Source organism: Myodes glareolus, chromosome 12 (assembly GCF_982192425.1).
Source record: "Myodes glareolus chromosome 12, mMyoGla1.1, whole genome shotgun sequence".
NCBI classification, from domain to species: Eukaryota; Metazoa; Chordata; class Mammalia; order Rodentia; family Cricetidae; genus Myodes; species Myodes glareolus.
In genome coordinates this window covers 78,813,491-78,828,013 of record NC_142037.1, presented here as the reverse complement: position 1 = coordinate 78,828,013, position 14,523 = coordinate 78,813,491, and the positions used below count along the sequence as shown (strand labels likewise).

At 39.9% G+C, this 14,523-nt stretch overlaps 1 protein-coding gene across 2 annotated transcripts in view; it reads right to left on the bottom strand.

Annotated features, from left to right (window-relative positions):
- Positions 1 to 14,523, bottom strand: part of Gpc6 (glypican 6) — a 1,010,052-nt gene that overhangs the window by 341,911 nt on the left and 653,618 nt on the right. The window lies entirely within an intron of this gene.

Sequence of the window (14,523 nt, the reverse complement as noted above, 5' to 3'; positions counted from 1 at the left end):
GGTGCAAACAGCCCTGCAATGGGACCAGTCACTGTCAACTCTATGCTCTCTTTCTCCTACTGTCCCTCTCTGTCTCTCCTGCCTTCCATCCTCCCCTCCCCAGAGGTTTCCAGAAAATCTTTTAGTTCTACTGCATAACCAAATCATCTGTTTACAGGCTCCAATACTTATTTCCCAAATCCGTTCAGGATCGGAGGACTGCAATCACCTGATTCATCACAGCCAGTCAAGTTAGGACCAGAGGATCCCCTCTTCAACAGACGCAGGACTACCCACTCTGACACTGACCCTCCTCAGCAGAACATGACTGTAGTGCCCCTGCCCCACAATTTCAGACCTTCTCAGAGTTAGAAATGATAGTCTCCTGCTGAAAGACTACACTTCCCAGCTTCCCTTTCAGACTATGGCAGTCATTCCTGCCCTTGTAAGAGGCAGCCTCTAATTTTCTTTTCTAGACATTTTGGCCACTGTCACAGGTAGTTAGTTACCAAAGTACCTCCTCACTGTGGATAACTATGGTCCTCCTCAGGTCTTCCATCTCTCTACAGCTGTGATTCAATAGTCTAATGTGTGTGAGATTTTCCTACCGCCGCATTTCCATAACCTTTGTATTCCTTCCACGATCTTTAGACACTACAGCGGCATCCTGATTGCTTCTTTTTTTCTTGGTACTATATATAAGGCTGGCTTGAATAAAACCATCATCACAATCAACTGTAGGAGTCAGTGTGTTAACAACCCCAAGCCGAAGAAGTAAAACATCAGAGGTCCAAGAGAACAGCAGGGAAAGCCTTGATCCTACTGAAAGACCCCAGCCCTAGTCTCCATCTTAAGATGTTTTGATTAAACAGGCAAGGACAAAACAGGATATCTGTGGGAGGCAAAGCAGTCTTAAGACCGGCTGCACCTGCCTAGAAGATAAAAACAGGATATCTGTGGGCAGCAGAAGCAGTCTTGAGAAAAACACCCAGTCCTTTGTGTATCGAAACCCAAGGGGGCAGAAACTGGCTGAAACTAGCTTAATTTAGACTTGCTTTTGTGGACTTGTTTTTGTCCTGATGTTGATTCACCCCATATGTTAATTTAATTTGAGTTGACCAATGATGTTGCTGTTGCTATGCTTCCCTGTGATGTAACCCTGAGATCCTATAAATACTGGCTGGCAAAATACAAGGGGAGCTCAGTCTCACTGGAGTACTGAGTCGCCTGTCGACACCTTTGACAATAAAGAATCCTCTTGCTGTTTGCATCCATTGGTGTGGCTTATTGAGTCTGGGGGATCCTTCCTGAACCCTAGAAATTAGGGTCTTTCACTACAAGTGAAAACTTCAACAGCAAAGCAAGAGCAAAGAGATAGGAAACGGAGCAGATGTGAACTCTGGTGGCTCGGTGGAGGACTTGCAGTCGTAACATCGCTCCCTAGTAGGTTATTTCATTGAGAATCACAAATTAGGAGGGATTTCTCAAAAAGATTCTCTATCAACAGGTATCACAGAGAAAGGGAGCAAGGAAGAGCTAGGGAGGCAGAACGAGATAAAGCAAGGAAAATACTTCTGTGTTGCTTTGCTGTGCAGACATGAATTATAAAATCTCTCCTCATTTTCATCCCTGGGTTCTGGCTGACTCTTGCATCCTTTGCTTGAGGATTTTGTTTGGAAGCCTGACTTTTCAGTCTGCATTGTTCCTCGGATCTGGATACCGTTTTTCCGGAGACTCATCCTGCTCCCGCTCAGGCTGACTAAGCTATGTTCTCCTTTGACTGGCAGCTGTTTTCTTTGTTTCTCTGGGTCACGGTGTACAACCCAGTACACCTGGATTTGTGTTCACGCAGACAGCCCTGGTCACCTGTCCAGCGCTCTGCACAACAGGCCTGTGCTATTATGGTCCACCGTAGGACTGTACTGTGACTTTTTTTATTATTATTATTAAGTGCTTTTGAAGAAAACCTCTCTATTACCTTTCCCAGTTTCTTGGCCACATTGATATTCCAAAGGGGAAAAAAAGAACAGGATGGATTTGTAGGTTGGAACATTTAGTTATTGCCTTTTAACTTTACCATCAACGGCTATTGATTGCAATAATTTTAAAACTTTCATTCTTTTTTTAAATATGTAATTGTGATAGAGCAAGTACAGTTTCTTCCATCTGACATTTTAGAAAAGCCTCCAAGTCAGCGTCGCAGTGAACAGAGACAACTGAATAGCCTTAATAAGCTAGAGGAACAATGTTGTTCGCGTTAAGTGCGGGTCTCTGAGCACTTTTGGAAATGACATCCTGTTTGGTCAAAGAAAGGGCATTCGAATAATAAAATGGCGCAGAGGCGATCAGCGGCCCTCATCTTCAGACCCTGCAGTTTGGGAGCATATGCAACTGCTGCCTGGATTAAAAATAATTTCAAAAAAATAATCAGTTCAAACTGGAGACTTTTCTGCAGGCCCCTGAAAAGAAAGTTGTCTCCAATGCTGGGTTTGTGAGGGTCTTGTTCTATTTTTATTTAATGGGATTATTTTATCATTGCAATGTAGGTACTCTTTCAGAATCCTGTTCCGTTGGAATAAACACAGACTGTTGATGTTGGGGGGAGTGGACTGCTTGTTCTTCCCAGTTGCTCGGCTAGCTTAGACCCGAAATAACCACACAGAAACTGTATTTATTAAATCACTGATTGGCCCATTAGCTCTAACTTCTTATTGGCTAACTCTTATATATGAATTTAACCCATTTATATTAATCTGTGTATCACCATGAGATCGTGTCTACCAGCAAAGTTTCAGCAAGTCTGTCTCCAGTGGCTCCATGGCTTCTCCCTCTTTGCCTTCCTCTTCCAGCATTCAGTCCAGTTTTCCCCATCTACTTAAGTTCTGCCCTATCAACAGGACAAGGCAGTATCTCTATTCATTAAACAATAAAAGTAACAAATAGAAGGATCTCCTACACCATGTCAAGAAGTTGATGGGATAGCAAAGTCAGGGATAACCTTTGTTCGTAGATCCCTAGGGCTGCCACCTTACACAGCTGTGGCGAATACATTGAGGAGTCTGACAGGTTGTATTTCTGTTAATTCATCCACAGATCTGCTTACTGTTCATGACTTTATTCGTGTGTATGCATTTGCATGTGCCTGGGTTTTTGTGCCTTTATCCCATGCATGGATGTGTGTTCTTAATACCATAACCACATGTAGGAACACTCTCTCACCATAGACTCTTGGAGCTGTCTCTACCTTTTCTCTGCCTCTTTGACTTGACAATCGCTAACCTGTTTTCTTCTGTGATCTTCTCATTTGCAGAACATTATGTAAAAAGAATCACACAGTGTGTAAAATTTTGATCTTGGCTCTCCTTTTTCCCCCCACTGAGCAAGATGTCCTTGAAGCCAAATTCAAGTTATTACAAGCATTTCTAGTTCATTCCTCTTTATTTGTTTACTTTTGAAGACTTTTCTCTTTAAAATGACTGATTTATTATTAGCTTGTGTGATGTATGTGTGGCGACCTGAGGGCAATCCCTTGAGCAGACTCTCTCCTTTCATCTTTATGCGTGTTCCTAGGAGGGACTTGAAGTCCCCAGGCAGTGGGAAGCCACCTTACAGGCCTTGCCATCCTCTTCTTTGCTGGGAGGCTCTATGAGGTGGGCGTTGCTGGAGTTTATGTAGCTCTCCTGTGACTGGAGGATGATTCAGCTGTCCCGGATATTAACTATTAAGGAGAAGCTACTGTGAACATCTCTGTGCGGGGTTTTACGTAAGTTTTCATTTCTCTGGGTAATTACTAAAGAGTTGAAAGATGTCAGAAGATGAATTTGTGTCTAGTTTTGTGAGATACTGAGAAGTATTTCTTAAGGTTTCTGTGACAGTTTATGTCTCTATCAGCATGAAAGAGAGCCATTTTTCTACATTTTCATCACTGTTTGAATTACATTTTTAAAAATATTTTAGCCATTCGAATAGATGTGTTTTCTACTTCTAATTTCATTGTGTCAGCCCCCTAATAATATCCCAGCAGTCAGTCGTCTGGCCTGAGTAAGGTCTAACAACCATTAGGTCCCAAATCATTCACCAGCAGGTTCAGATCAAATATGCAAAACAAAAAGGTCAAATACTAGTTAAACCAGGATATAACAGCAAAACCAATACCAAACCTCACGTTTGAGATAGAAAAGATAGCACCTCAGTCCTAGACACTCACAAGTTCTAAAAAATTATTTTCTAAAGAAAAAAAATTGTTTTTGTTTGTTTATTTGTTTCTTTTGTAAGGGCAACTTTGGAAGAATAGACTCCCCTTTGAGAAATAAAGTATTGAAATTGATCTTAGTTGATAGCTGAGATTCTTATACTTGAGAAAACCTAGCATGATGGAGGAGGGTTAACTGTCTATGTGTTACTTTCATTGGTTAATAAAGAAACTGCCTTGGCCCTTTGATAGGAGAAAATTAGGTAGGTGGAGTAAACAGTACAGAATGTTGGGAGAAAGAAAGCAGAGGTAGGAAGTCACCATGACTCTCCTCTCCGAGACAGCTGCAGGTTAGAATCCTCCTGGTAAGCCACCACCTCGTGGTGCTACACAGATTATTAGAAATGGGTTAGATCAATATGTAAGAGTTAGCTAATAAGAGGCTACAGATAATGGGCCAAGCAGTGTTTAAAAGAATACAGTTTCCGTGTAATTATTTCAGGGGTAAAGCTAGCTGGGAGGCGGGCGGCGGGAAGCGGCCCACCGCTCCTTCTATAGTAGCATTTACATTCTAGGTAGTGAAAGTAACCTGGGAAACACAGTTTTGTGAAAAAGTTCATGGTAGTAATATTTTCATTTTGTGTTTATTTCTGATTTCTCCTTGTATAAGTCCGTTGCAAATATTCATACTCTTATATTAATAATTTCAAATTTTGCTGGATGGTGACACACGCTTTTAATCCCAGCTCTTGGTGGGCAGAGGCAGGTTGATCTCTGCGAGTTTGGGGCCACCTACAGAGTTCCACAACTGGCTCCATAGCTACTTAGGAACCCTGTCTCTAAAAATCAAAATAATAATAATAATAATAATAATAATAATAATAATAAAGAATTTCTAATATTAAGAAGAAAGAAGAAAAACATTTTCCCTCCTGTTATCTGCACTCTTGAGATTTTGGCATGAACTCTTTCATACTGGTTTGGCCCTATGTGAACTTCTGATTCATCTTGTGTGATGATGGACATGAATTACACTTTATATTTAAGACCATCATACAGCTAATGAGCTGGGATCCTTGCTAGGTGACGGAAAAGTGAGTGAAGCGAAACAAAAGTCTGGCGCTCTGATTCTCACACCTCATTGCTTTACTGATAGAGTTGGGTTCTTTGGAATATTAGAAAGAATACAAAAAGATTATAGCAATGGATGGAAAAAGCCTTTGTTTATAGCTGGTTATGTCTATCAAATGTCACAGCAATAATTCTCGGGTTTTATGAATGAGACTTGAAGTATATAAAATTCCCTCCACGCTGCAATAGAAATTTCAGGTTCCTAACATATACACGATTTCTGTTGCTGCACCAATATTCATGCATTGGAACTCATATCAATAATTCCTGGTAGTAACTGATATAAAGCAAGACTTCTACTTAAAATATGAAAGAAGGAGGAAAACATGTGAAAGACATAAAACAGAAAACACACAGTGAGTGTGTGCACACGGACGCGCCTGGTGGAAGCAAAATAACACAACCAGCACACACAAACACATCTAACTTTTGCTTCCAAGGACAAACAAGCTAATGAAAGTGGACTATTTAGCTAAAAAGATTCCTTTTTTGAGTAGAAGCTGGTGCCATTTCCCCTTTTTCTGCTGCACAATCCTACAAAATGATGAGACGTGTCTACCCATGATCTTGATATATATTAATTAATATGTATAGAGACACTAACATTTCCTCTCAAGCCTTTAAATATGATTATCTTATCTTCAGGCTAGTTTTCATGTTAACTAATTTTAATTATAATTTTTCAACATCCAATAACCTGTGAGTATGCTTTATAGTAAATTCAGGGGAATTTTAATTTGCATAGACATTAAGGGAACACAATAAAAGGGGGGTTGATGAAGGACTCTGGGCTCAGAACTGGGAAATAGGGATTGACAGGGAGACTCCTGAAGAAGCCGTGCAGTGGATGCCTTCAGGCAAGAACGGATTGCTAGAAGCATCACAGAAATGCAGGCTAAAAGAGTGACAAATGGGTCTTTGCTGAAGGAATTATTACAGACAGAGAGAGGGAGAGGGAGGGAGAGAGGGAGAGAGAGAGAGAGAGAGAGAGAGAGAGAGAGAGAGAGAGAGAGAGAGAGAACTTTTTAGAACTCTGGAATGTAATAAAAATTCAAAAGCTTACAGCAAGGTATTTAATGGAGAAAGAGGAGGGTGTTTGATGGAGAAAGAGATGGCCTCATCTAAAATAAAACAGGCATTGCCAAACCCCAAGTCTTTAGGAATTTAAAAGCCTGAACTCACACAAAATGCTTCTCTGACCACAGTAGAACTGAAGCTGGGAATCGATTACAGGAAGCAAGCTGGAAAAGGGACAAGGGAGGAAACAGTGTGTTCAAACACAACTGTGGGGGACAAGGAGATGGTCCGGAAACTAGAAACTACTGAGATGAATGGAAATCAAAATACAATGTGCCCAAACATGTAGCCATAACTGTCCAGGTGCCAAAAGAAGAAAGATCTGAAATCAGTACCCCAACTCTATATGTTAAAGGAACGGGAAAGAGAGAGAGAGAAAAAAAAAAACCACTAAACACAAAGCTTGCAGGGCAAATGGGATAAGAGAGACTACTAACAACGAAATTAAAAGAGCAATCAGGAATGACAGGCTTTGTACAGACAAACCAAGTAGACAGGCCTTCAGACCAACTGAGAGCAAACAAACATGAGAAGGAATGAGTGACTAGTATCAGAAATGAAAGCAGGAGTGTGACGGTAGGGGTGGTAGAAACAAAAGGAATACCTCATTAGCACATACTTAATATAGGCTTGGTGTAGGCATAGTTCCTAGTCCAGGCCCTGGGCTCTACGCTTAGCAGTGGATAATGATGAAACCATCCACAGTCGGATGCTGTGGGAGGAGGAACAGAGGTCCCTATAATGCACATCTGCCCGGAACTTCCAGGATGTGAGCACAACGGTGAAGACGGATATGAAATCACACTTGATTACTGTCTGCACGGTCAATGAGATAATCCTCTGGAGGAGAGAAAGGGGTCCAGACAGAAATGGTGATGGGAAGATTGAGCCAGGGATGGGCAATAATGGAGTTAAAGCCAGAATTCCTAGAAACTCATCAACGCCCATACCATTATAGATGCCTATCGTCAAAAGAACAGGCCAAAGCTTCTTTTCCTGTGGGTGTGAGAACTTGGAAACTATAACATTACTGAAGAAATGTAAGAAGTACAGGACCTTGGAATCAAAGAGTAAACATGCAATTCTGCACATTTATGCCGAGTTTCACTGACAAGAATGGTAACATACCACCCCAGAAGGTGTCCATAAATGTAGCAGGAACATTTTCTAATAGCCTCAAACCAAAAACAATCAAAAATATGTATCAACTGATTGATTAATGAATAGAAACTCATATACCCATATGTAGCTACTAAAAGAATTACATTTAAAAATATGCAGCATTATCGATGAAATTTGAAACATTATGTTGATTGACTGAAGACAGTCATAGAAAATCATGTATCACATGAAGGCATTCACCTACAATGTCAGCCACGACTGATGTCAGTCCTATAATTCCAAATCTGAGACACTAAGCAAGGAGAAGAAAACAAGTGCAAGGCCTGTCTGGGTGTTGGAGCAAGGTCATTTGGTGGGGGAGAATTGTCTGTATTATGTCAATCATGTATTTTAATAAAACGCTGATTGGCCAGGCAGGAAGTATAGGCGGGTTAACCAGATAGGAAGTAGAGGCAGGGCAATGAGAATAGGAGAAGGCTAGAGAGGAGGAAGCTCCCTCCGCCATTCCTGCCCAGATCACCAAAGAAGCAACATGTGAGTTGACAGCTGAAAAAGGTACCAAGCCATATGGCTAAAATAAATCAGAATAATGGGTTAATATAAGTTATAAGAACTAATAAGTAGCCAGAGCTAAGGGCCAATCAGTTTATAATCTTATTAAATCTTATGTGTGATTTTCCTTGGAACTTGCTGGCTGTGGGGTACCAGGCAGGACAGGTACCCCAACAAGCCAGCCCTCATGTTACAGTCATTGTTAACCTACTGGGACCCTGTCTGTTATAATTATGCTGTTCTGCCCTATCACCTGGGTACCCTGTCCCTTTAAGAGACAAGCCACCTACTCCTAATCTTCTCCTTCCCCCAAGGCAAGGTGGTCTCTTCCTTCCTCTCTCTCTCTGACTGTTCTTCTTCTGAAGAGGCAACGTCTGTCTGCCTCCCTCCTTCCCCCTCTTTTTCTCTCTCTTTCTGTCCTCCCTCCCCTACCCATACCCTACTAATACCCACTAAACAAATTCTCCATACCCAAACTCTCTCAGCATCTGGCTGTCTCCCACTCGCCATAGGACATGCCAGGGTTACTCCTGTGCCATAAATCCTAACACTGTCTCAAAACATTAACAGTTAAAAAAAGCCTGGGGATGTAGCTTAGTGGTGGGAAGCTTGCCCATAGTCAGCAAGAAGCAGTGCTTAATTTAAGGAAGTGAAGAAGAAAAAGGAAAACAAACAAAAGCCATACAGAGTGGGCTAATCTATGCAGACAGAAAACAGGAAGCATAGCAGGGCTTGGGGCTGGAGAGTGATTGCTAGTACGGATAAATTGTCTTTCCTGGGATGAAAGTATTCCAATTGAGTTTGCAGAAGCAGTCATGTCAGTCAACATGACAACTATATTAAAAACTCGTGACATCTTCCCTTGAAGTGGATGAACTTCATGGCATGCAAACTGTGCCAATCAATGTATCTAGAAAGGGAATAAAATATCACCCACAGCAAATGCATTCCTGCCGCCATATTCGTGGGCGGCAAAGGGATTCAGCAGAGGGCATTTCACTGCATGGTAGGTGCTAACCATAAGGAAGGCCCAGTTCAGCACACAGCACAAAGAGAAAGGCTCTGAGCCAGTATCACTCACTATCCTATCAACAGTCAGAGATCACGTATAGACATGTGACTACCCACAAATATTTTTAAAATATCATTAACTTTAAATCATGTGATAACATAATTATATCTTACATGCATGATCTGAATGATGCAACCACAGTAGGTGACCATATGAGACTTTCATGTATCATTTATTTCGGATGATTCTCCCTCCCTCTTGTACCTTATCTTTGGCTCATTTTACACCAGCCCTGGGAAATCTGACCCGAGGCAGGTCCCCTTGTTAACTCGGCAAGCATTTTACCTACTGAGTCATCTCCTCAGGCATAACAGTTGTTTGGTGATGATAAATTTGTGTGCACCCAGGCAAGCGCAAGGACCTTGAGTTCAGTTTCAATACTGATGAACATGTGGATACTCCAAAACTATCTCCTCTCCCATCTTGTACAATGGAGAGAGAACAAGGAGGAGACAGGAAAAGATTATGAATTGCAAATCGGAGCTTGAAGGAAACATGTGCCCTGTGAGGATGATGAATGTTTATGGTATTGTTGTGTAAAAAAAAAAATTCAGCCTAATTAAAAAAAAATAATGTACTTATTAACTAGAATCTTCCCCTGAAAAGCCTGAGGTGTAGGAAGCATTCAAGTCAGGAAATGATGACTTAGCATTCTGGATTTGAGAGGAAAGCACTGGGTCTAGTTTGCATACCTAATTGCCATGACTTCAGAAGTTCCGAGGCCAGATAGGAAGAGTATGAAGGCTGGGGAACACTTTAAAATGAAATCATGACTCGGGAAATGGGTTCCTAAAACTTCTCTGTCGGTCTTTGCTCTCTCTGTGCTGTCGTTATGAGGATTAGACCACAGAGTTCTTGCTAGTGAGATCTGGGTTCCATATCTAATTTCATTTCTTAGGGTATAAATAAAATTTCTGCAGAACTTAGTGAATGTTTGTTCTTGGTCACTTGATAGACTGAAATGTTTCCAAGTATCACTTAAATAAATTATCACACACACACACACACACACACACACACACACACACACACACGAATATTTTCACCCATTGTGAAGAGACATCTCTTTCTGTTAGTTAAGTATGTGTTTCAGGTGGCTCTCTACCGTCTAATTTTTACCCAATAGAACACAACATTATTTTAATTGTACCTTATTATATTATAATGAGGTCTTGGTGATGTTATGTTTTATTTGGGCAGTCAGCTTGGCATTCTGAACTTTGCTCAGTTGTAAATTTCTAAAGTATGGGCACAGAATATTAAGCAGGATGTCTAAGTGTCTCCAGGGAATTGCTGTCTTCCTCAGTTAGAAATTAGAGTTTAAATATTACTTCATTTAGAAGAAACATTTTAGCAGTGACTTTCAATATGAGTAATTGAAGCGAAAATCCACTCTGGAAAGAGCTATGAATTTTCAGCCTCTGTATAGTAATACAAACATTCATATATGCTTTGGAATGCACACAGCCTGAATTCAAAATAAGGAGGTGTAGCATTTTCAAGAATGCAAAACCAAATCCATCACCCGGGGAACACGTGCAGCTTCAAATGCTTAGTGTAAGTAGCTGGCATATGGCAAGAGGTGAATAATACTGAAACACGTCTGGTACGTGTAGAAACATAGACAAACACCATATTGCTGTGTTTGGGGGAGTTTCTGATGCACAGTGCTTAGACATGAGGTCTGTGTTACTGCCATTTGTTCATCTGTCTAACTTTTGTTGGTGTGTCTATCTTTTGCTATCTATCTATCTATCTATCTATCTATCTATCTATCTATCTATCTATCTATCTATCTATCTATCATCTATCTATCTATCTATCATCTATCTATCTATCTATCTATCTATCTATCTATCTTCTACCTACCTATTATCTATCTATCTATCTATCTATCTATCTATCTATCTTTTACCTACCTATTATCTATCTATCTATCTATCTATCTATCTATCTATCTATCTATCTATCTATCATCTATCTATCTATCTATCTATCTATCTATCTTCTACTTACGTACCTATTATCTATCTATCTTCTATCTATCTGCCTATCATCTATCTATCTATCTACCTATCTATCTACCTACCTATCTATCATCAATCTACCTACCTATCATCTATCTATCTACTACCTATTCTCTACCTACCTATCATCCATCTATCTACCTACCTCTTATCTAATCTATCTACCTACCTACTATCTATCTATCTATCTATCATCTATCTACCTACCTACCATCATGAATCCCTCCATCCATCCACCCATCCATCTATTTCCCGCTGGCTATCCATTTCCAATAGTATATCTTCCTGCCAGTAGTGTTGACACTCTCTATCTCAAGAATCATACAGTTGCTAGCCTACATACAGAGTCCTATCAGTGATTCTAATCTGCTATGAGCTCCTCATGAGCATCCCATTGAATTTATCAACATGAATTTTTTCTGAGAAAGCCTGTAGCAAACAGAGCAAAATAATACAAACACCACATTAAGAGAGATGCAAAAGACGAGTTTCGCCCTGCTCCAACCAGATAGTGGACAATGAAGTCATGGGCTACTGCTAGGAGTGAAGAGAGAGGCTATTGTTTGAGCTTTCCTTGGCCATGGGGAAATATGTGAAAGAAATCTTATAGGTAGAACCATTGATGGCCCTGCCCTTGAAAAACTAACAAAAAATAAAGGACAAAAGAAAGCTATCAATGGCTGTCTTTGTGAGGCAAACAAGACGACAGAATCACACTAAAAGAATATTCCCCTGACTATTCTTCCATCATAATTAAAGTAGAGGCCACAACTGAATTCATTTCCAAGTTCATTCCACTACTATTTACTGAGCACAGCCACGTGCTCTCTTTGTAATGAACCGCAGTGGAGATGAGAGGCCATTTTCAGAAGGAGAGCCACAGTGTGGGAAAGGAGGACATGTTGCCAAATTTCTTGAATAACTGGCTCCTGAGGATCACTTCAGAAGAAAGTCCTTGGGCTAACAACTCCAGAAGAACAGGTACGAACTGAAATGAGCCAGAAATGGAATAGCAAGAACATGAGGAATCTATCTAGCATCCTCAGACCGCTCACCCATCTAAAGTCTTTGTTATTTGAAATATACATCCAAAGGCGGTAGGAGAGAAAGTCTGTGGGTTGTCGATCACTTTCGTAACTTTCAATATTCTCATCAAGACTTCTGAGTGAGGGAAGGGTGAGGATCCTAGAAACAGCAAAATCCACAACAGGAATTTAAAGTGAGAATTTGTAGAGGGCTACAAAAGTACACATTGAGTTTCTTTTTGTCAATGCAGGAAAAAAAAAAGATTGACCCTTTCTCTCCAAATAATGCAGCGTCATTTGAATAATTCTCCAGTCTTCCAGGGGTTTGACTATGACAGATGAAAATACTTTCATTTCAAAGTGACTATCCACTTGAAACAGAACAAAAAAACCACTTTAATTTATACTAATGGCTTTATAATAACCGAGAAAGGCTCAGCTTTGATTGGTGTCCCCAGCATTCCTGTAATCGCTTTCTTTCCCCTCTAAGGAAGCTCTGAGGATTCCACGGCTTCGACACCCGTGTGTGTCCTTTACTAAAAAGGAAGAGATTCTGAAGAAGTCAAGTATGAGCGCACACTATGACGGCAAGCTGTAAAATAAACTCCATGCAATTTGTTATGGTATTGGCTCAGATATTTTAGAAAACTCTGGTAGCAATGTAGGTGGTGTTAAAGATCTGATTCTATTATCCACCTTGGCTCCAGCTACTGACCCCTGCTAAGAAGATAGCCCCATGATACCTTCCTCCTATGAAAAGTTCTATTAGAGTTGTTATTTCAATTCACAAGGCTGGCTTTAGGAACATATCCATCATTAATTCCTATATTTAAAAAGAATTATATAAAACTACTCATTAAGTCTCGGGTCAAAGCTTAAATGAAAACATTGAGCACGATTTTACTGAAGCACAAAGATACTTCCCTTGTTATCCTAGGTCCTGTGTGTAACTCAAATGGATGGTTATTAATGGGAGAATTTGTTGGGTTTGAACACCAATAGTTTACATGCTATAAAAAACCCTCAGCACATGTTATTAGCTTGCTAAGTGTCTACACACCTAAGATTATGCACCCTTTGATAGGCAAACATGTTGCACATTTTAAAATATGCCTTTTAGGACAATAAACTGAACTTCTGAAATGTGGATTAATGAAGGAATTCAGTGAAAACATATTTTAGAAATCTTTTCCAAATTTGTTGAAAAATACTTAAAAACTTGGTTCTGTTGAATCTTTTGGTCACCATTTTCATTACCCTTGGTCACCAGATGTTAATCTCTGTCTAAAGTAGATAATTGCATGCAATTGGGAAGAACAATTAAATCAATCTTTTCAAGTCTTTCCTCCATTAAGTTTTAAGACTGCCTTCCTCAATTTTCCTCAGCACTCAGATTTGAAACTTTTTTTTTCTCTTCCAGATTCCATCAAGGAAATTATATTAATATAATGTATTTGAATAACAGAGAATACATATTCTCTTAAAATAAACATAGATATGTTGACTCGCAATTTCAGTTTGTTTTTTGTAGGCTTTGGGAATGTATTTTAAATTATTCAAATACTGTATGCTTACTAACTTTCAAGGGAAAATGAATCAAGAGGACTATAATTTATAGAGCTTTGTTACAAAATTATCTCTTAAAGTATAAAATAAAAATTCCAATATCAATGTTAGCCAAGCTTGTACTGTTGGTGTTAACAGCTATGTTATGGGTGCGGGGCCACAGCATGTATATTCACATAGATGAATGCTGGAGAAATAATATTTTCTTCTCTGTCGCCTTTCATTAAACACACATGATGATTCTCTGATGGGCCTCCCAAGTTCCTAGCTCCATCCTCTGGCTAGCACCCAGCTTCTAGAAATACAGATCTGGTCCCTGATCTGCCTTCTGGCTCATGTACTGCAAGGCTTTCCCCAGGAGTGTGTGAACAGAGACAGACTGGCGACTCCATCTCCACCTCTTCAAATCTCTATATGAATTTTTCCTGCAATAGATCCAAGACTGAGCCTACTGACAATATCATCTCCTTCTCTGTCAACTTAGCACAAGTCACAAGAAGATCTTCGTCCCACCCTGCTAAATACAATACAATGCATGATGACAAAAGCCAGACACTGAGGACTAGAAACGGAGGTGAGATGCTGAGAGCAACTTAAGTCTCGTTATGTCCTTAAGAGATGGATTTACAACAGAATTTTACTTTGAAATTTAAATTATAAAAGTAGACATTTACATGGCTTGGATCCATTTAGTAACTATAGTAATTATAATAGCTAACTCAATTCCAAAGGTATCCACACGTATGAAGGAGTGATATAATATTTTGTTTGAAATGTCAG